Genomic DNA, 6065 nt, shown 5'->3' with positions numbered 1-6065 from the left:
ACGTTTTGCTCCGCTCTCGACGGTCACCGCGCAACGCAAGAACAGGCCAAAAACTGGCCAAAACGGCCCAAAAACGGTCCAAAAGAGGCCATTTTTGGCTGCGCTAGCGAGCGGCGAGCGGCGAACAGCGAGCGAAGCGCGAGGCAGCACCGTCCCTGCTATATGAAAGCCCCATCCAGCCCTGTGCCACCCGGGGGGTTCCAGGGTGCTGAGATGGCTGACATTTTGCTCCGCTCACGACGGTCACCGCGCCACACAAGAACAGCCCAAAAACAGGCCAAAACAGCCCAAAAACGGGCCAAAACAGTTCATTTTTGGCTGCGCGAGCGAGCAGCGAGCGGCGGACAGCGAGCGAAGCGAGAGGCAGCACCGTCCCTGCTATACGAAAGCCCCATCCAGCCCTGTGCCACCCGGGGGGTTCCAGGGTGCTGAGATGGCTGACATTTTGCTCCGCTGACGACGGTCACCGCGCAACGCAAGAACAGGCCAAAAACTGGCCAAAACAGCCCAAAAACGGGCCAAAACTGGCCATTTTTGGCTGCGCGAGCGAGCGGCGGACAGCGAGCGAAGCGTGAGGCAGCACCGTCCCTGCTATACAAAAGCCCCATCCAGCCCTGTGCCACCCGGGGGGTTCCAGGGTGCTGAGATGGCTGACGTTTTGTTCCGCTCTCGACGGTCACCGCGCAACGCAAGAACAGGCCAAAAACTGGCCAAAACGGCCCAAAAACGGGCCAAAACTGGCCATTTTTGGCTGCGCGAGCGAGCGGCGAGCGGCGGACAGCGAGCGAAGCGAGAGGCAGCACCGTCCCTGCTATACGAAAGCCCCATCCAGCCCTGTGCCACCCGGGGGGTTCCAGGGTGCTGAGATGGCTGACGTTTTGCTCCGCTCACGACGGTCACCGCACCACGCAAGAACAGGCCAAAAACTGGCCAAAACAGCCCAAAAACGGGCCAAAACTGGCCATTTTTGGCTGCGCGAGCGAGCGGCGAGCGGCGGACAGCGAGCGAAGCGTGAGGCAGCACCGTCCCTGCTATACGAAAGCCCCATCCAGCCCTGTGCCACCCGGGGGGTTCCAGGGTGCTGAGATGGCTGACGTTTTGCTCCGCTCACGACGGTCGCCGCGGCACGCAAGAACAGGCCAAAAACTGGCCAAAACGGCCCAAAAACGGGCCAAAACTGGCCATTTTTGGCTGCGCGAGCGAGCGGCGAGCGGCGAACAGCGAGCGAAGCGAGAGGCAGCACCGTCCCTGCTATACGAAAGCCCCATCCAGCCCTATGCCACCCTGTCACGACCTTAGCTGGAATTGCCTAAGGCGTGCGGCACCCTTGCGGCCAAACGACGCGAACTTAGCTTGCGTTGCCTAAGTCGCGAGTCACTCTTGCGGCAAAGACGCGAACTTAGCTTGCCTTGCCTAAGTCGCGCTTCGCCCTTGCGATCTTGCTCCGCAAGGATCAGCCCCCTTTGTAACCTCTCGCAGGTCCCGAAGGACCTGTAAAAGAGAAAGAGAGTTAGATCGAAAGAACGAGCAACGGACACGTCCCGAAGTCTCGCGAAAAGGAAAGCTTTACAAGCAATTCGTCGAACACCTTGTGTGCACAAGAGAAAAGAGGGAGAGGGGGAAAAGCAAGGCTTTCAAGGATGAACGAACAGCTGCAAGCCCACAAACAGCCGCTCACCTGGTCCCGGACGCAACACCAAGTTCCCGTAAAGGTCACGTGCGAACTTGCGAAAGAGTGTTCAACGCCCGGTATATAACCGAAGCCCCATCCAGCCATGTGCCACCCGGGGGGTTCCTGGGTGCTGAGATGGCTGACATTTTGGTGAGCGGAGGCAGCACTCCGCTCACCTCCCGCGGCACGCGAAAACGAAGCCGTTTTGGGCTGTTTTGGGGCTGTTTTGCTCGGTTCGGTGAGCGATCGCTTTGCAACGCTGCAGCTTGTTCGAACTTACATATTTACAAGCAAAATGACCCAAAACCATGGGAAAACATGCTGTTAAGCAGTTGTACATGCGGGTGTGAGCGACGAACGGTTCGTTGAACGAAGTTGTTGCGGGTGCGCGACGACCGTTCGTGACATTCTCCCCCACTTAAACTGTCGACGCCCTCGTCGACGCTTGTTGGTAGTTGTTGATGACGTCTTCTTCATGTCGCAGGGCGTCTTCAGACTCCCAACTGGCTTCAGTTCGGGGAAGCTTTCGCCACTTCACCAAGTACTCTGTTTGCTCCGCTCCGTTGGGTAGCTTTATCTTGCGATCCGCCAAAATGGTTTCCACTCGCTTCTCGTAGGAGGCTGTGATGGGAGGTAGCCGAGTTGGAACACTTCGAGAAGCATCTTGCGGATCTGAATGGTAGGCCTTTAGGTTGCTGGCGTGAAGAACGTTGTGAATTTTGAACCACGCCGGCAGCTGCAACTTGTAAGAAACATTGCCTACCCTGCTGATAATTGGGAAGGGCCCTTCATACTTACGCACCAATCCTTTGTGGACTCTTTTCCTGAAGAATTGGAGTGATGCTGGTTGGAGCTTTACCAACACCAAATCGCCAACTTTGAACTCCTGTGGTCGCCTTCCCAAGTCTGCCCACTTCTTCATCCGTTTTGCCGCCTTCTCCAAGTAAGCCCGTGCAATATCGGCATTCCGATGCCACTCCTTTGCGAAATGGTAGGCTGATGGACTACTCCCAGTATACCCAATAGCCATAGTGTGCGGAGTCGACGGTTGTTGTCCTGTGATAATTTCGAAGGGGCTCTTGTTGGATGCAGAGCTCCGCTGCAAGTTGTAGGAGAATTGGGCGATGTCCAACAGCTTCACCCAATCTCGTTGATTGGCACTCACATAGTGCCGGAGATACTGCTCTAAGAGCGAATTTATTCTTTCAGTCTGACCATCCGTCTGGGGGTGGAGGCTTGTAGAGAAGTATAACTTTGATCCCAACAATTTGAATAGCTCGGTCCAGAACCGTCCCAGAAACCGAGCGTCTCGATCACTAATGATATTGTGTGGGACTCCCCAATACTTCACTACACCCTTCATCATCAGTCTGGCCGCCTCTTCAGCTGAACAGTGTAGGGGAGCAGCAATGAAAGTTGCATACTTTGAAAACCGATCGACCACCACAAGTATCGATCCAAGTCCCCCTACAGGTGGCAAGCTTGATATGAAGTCTAAGGAAATGCTCTCCCAAGGCCTTTCTGGTACGGGCAACGGCTCCAAAAGTCCCACCGGCTTCCGCTGCTCCACCTTGTCTTGTTGGCAAGTAAGGCATGTTCGAACATACTCCTCCACATCAATCCCCATTTTTGGCCAGTAGAAGGCCCTCTCCACGAGAGCCAACGTTCTGTGAATGCCGGGGTGTCCAGCCCAAAGGGAATCGTGACACTCTTTCAAGAGTTCACGCCTTAGATTGTCCACTCGGGGAACATAAACCCTATTCCCTTTTGTGTAAACAAGTCCCTCCTGGACCCAAAATCGTCGTGCTTTGCCTTCTTTGATGAGCTGCATCAGGATAACTGCCTGGGGATCACTATACAGTCCATCTCTGATTCGGGAAAGGAAGGTTGAGTGTAACTGACTTGCTTGGCCTCTGCCCTCTAGTTGTGCAGCATTCACGCACTCCACCTTCCGACTCAGCGCATCGGCCACGACATTCGCCTTCCCGGGCTTATATTCCATTGCCATATCAAATTCAGCCAGGAAGTCCTGCCACCGTGCTTGCTTTGGGGAGAGCTTCTTCTGAGTTTGGAAATAACTCAAGGCGATGTTGTCTGTCCTCAGCACAAATCGCGACCCAAGGAGGTAGTGTCGCCAAACTCGTAGGCAGTGGATCACCGCTGTCATCTCCTTCTCATGCACTGGATACCGCCTCTCGGTCTCGTTGAGTTTGCGGCTCTCGTAGGCCACCGGATGACCTTCTTGCATGAGTACTCCACCAATAGCAAAGTCCGAAGCATCTGTATGGACTTCAAAGGGCTCTCCATAGTTTGGCAATTTGAGCACTGGTTCTTCCAGAACAGCAGCCTTCAGATCTTGGAATGCTATCTCACATTTGTCAGACCACTTCCAAGGCTGCTCCTTCTTCAGCAACTCCGTCAGTGGGGTTGCCCGCTTCGAATATCCAGCAATGAAACGTCGGTAGTAGTTGACGAAACCAAGGAAGGATCTCAACTCTGGCACCTTCTTTGGAGTTCGCCATTCCGCAACTGCTTGCACCTTCGACTTGTCCATCCGGATGGAGCCATCACCGATTCGGTGCCCCAAGAACAGGATCTCAGTCTGAGCAAAGTAGCATTTCTCCCTTTTTACGAACAAAGTGTTCTCCCTGAGAACCTTGAAAATCGTCCGAAGGTGCTTGACGTGCTCCTCGAGCGTTTGGCTGTAAACGACGATGTCGTCCAAGTAGACGACCACGAACTTATCCAAATACTCCTTGAATAGCTGGTTCATGAGAGTACAGAATGTTGCCGGAGCGTTGGTTAAGCCGAAAGGCATCACCAAGAACTCAAACGCTCCATATCTGGTCACACATGTAGTCTTTGCTTCGTCGCCTTCAGCAATGCGCACCTGCCAATACCCCGACCGAAGGTCGAGTTTTGAGAAATACTTCGCCTTGCCCAATTGGTCGAACAAGTCCGCGATGAGCGGGATGGGATACTTGTTCTTCACTGTTACTTTGTTGAGGGCTCGGTAGTCGACGCATAATCGGAGGCTCCCATCTTGTTTCTTCTGAAAGAGAACTGGAGCTCCGAAAGGTGCTTTTGAGCTGCGGATGAGACCACCGCTTAGCAGTTCACCTAACTGCTTTCTGAGTTCTGCCAACTCTGGCGGGGCCATGCGATAGGGTGGTCTCGCTGGAGGCTTCACTCCTGGCTCTAGCTCAATACTGTGATCCACGCCTCTGCGTGGCGGAAGAGTCTTCGGCAACTCAGGTGGCATAACGTCTTTGAACTCCTTCAGGACGTTGGCCACCACAGCAGGTTCTTGAATGGCTTCTTCATTGAGTGGCTCTAGCTTCATAGCAGCCACGAATGTTAGTTCGCCCTTTCGCACCCCTTTCTTCAATTGTAATGCCGAAATATGTTGGGGCTCCTTGGTTCCTCTCCGAGAGACGGGCACCACACAGGGGTCATCGCCTCCCATCACACATAGGGAATTCAAGAATGGCATCGGCACCAACTTCGCCGCGTGCATAAACTCCATTCCAAGAATCACTTGGAAGTCGTCTAGTGGCACGGCCATCATGTTGGTGGTTCCGCTCCAAGTCCCGATTCTGATGGGAACTCCCTTCGCCAATCCGGAGATTCGCCTGGCCTCCGAGTTCACTGCTTTCATTCGGCTTGGGCTCTTCTCCAATGTCAACCCAAGTCGCTGTGCTTCACGATCGGCTATGAAGTTGTGGGTAGCGCCCGTGTCCACCATTGCACGGGTCGTTTGGCCATTCAGCTTGATGTCCACATACATCAGTTCACTACTTCCTGCTTTTTGTGCCTTCGTCTTCATGTTCTCCCCCACTTGACCCCGCATAGCGTTCAACAAACGCATTGCTCCCATTCGGGGTCCTTGCGACTCTTCATCGTCGCTGCTGGATTCAGAACTGCTTGAGCTAAGGGCAACAGCTTTGCCCTTGTCCGATCGGGGAGGGTGGATGGAAGCTGTCAAAGCGTTGAGTGCCTGCTTCTGTGGGCACTCCCTTACCATGTGCGGTCCTCCGCACAAGAAGCATCCTCCAGGTTTCGAGGCCTTGCCTTTTGGGTTCGGCCCTTTGTGGGAGCTCTTCTTCTTCTGTTCGCCCCCGAGCTCCTTCCCTCGAGAATGTTTTTGAGGGCGATTGCTTGAAGATTGTTTCCTTCTCGCTGGGTCTTCAGAGGAAACGAAGTCGGTGAGCCTTTCTGCAGCTGCAATTGCCCCGACCACGTCGGTAACATTCCTTCGATTCAGCTCTTGCTGAGCCCATGGTTTCAAACCATCAAGGAAACTGAACAACTTGTCCTTCTCGGACATGTCCTGTATGTCCAGCATCAGTGCAGAAAACTGCTTTACATAGTCTCGGATGGTGGTACTTTGGCG

The sequence above is a fragment of the Musa acuminata genome, unplaced genomic scaffold, assembly GCF_036884655.1.
Source record: "Musa acuminata AAA Group cultivar baxijiao unplaced genomic scaffold, Cavendish_Baxijiao_AAA HiC_scaffold_1136, whole genome shotgun sequence".
Classification (NCBI taxonomy): domain Eukaryota; kingdom Viridiplantae; phylum Streptophyta; class Magnoliopsida; order Zingiberales; family Musaceae; genus Musa; species Musa acuminata.
Note: the sequence above shows the minus strand (reverse complement) of the source record.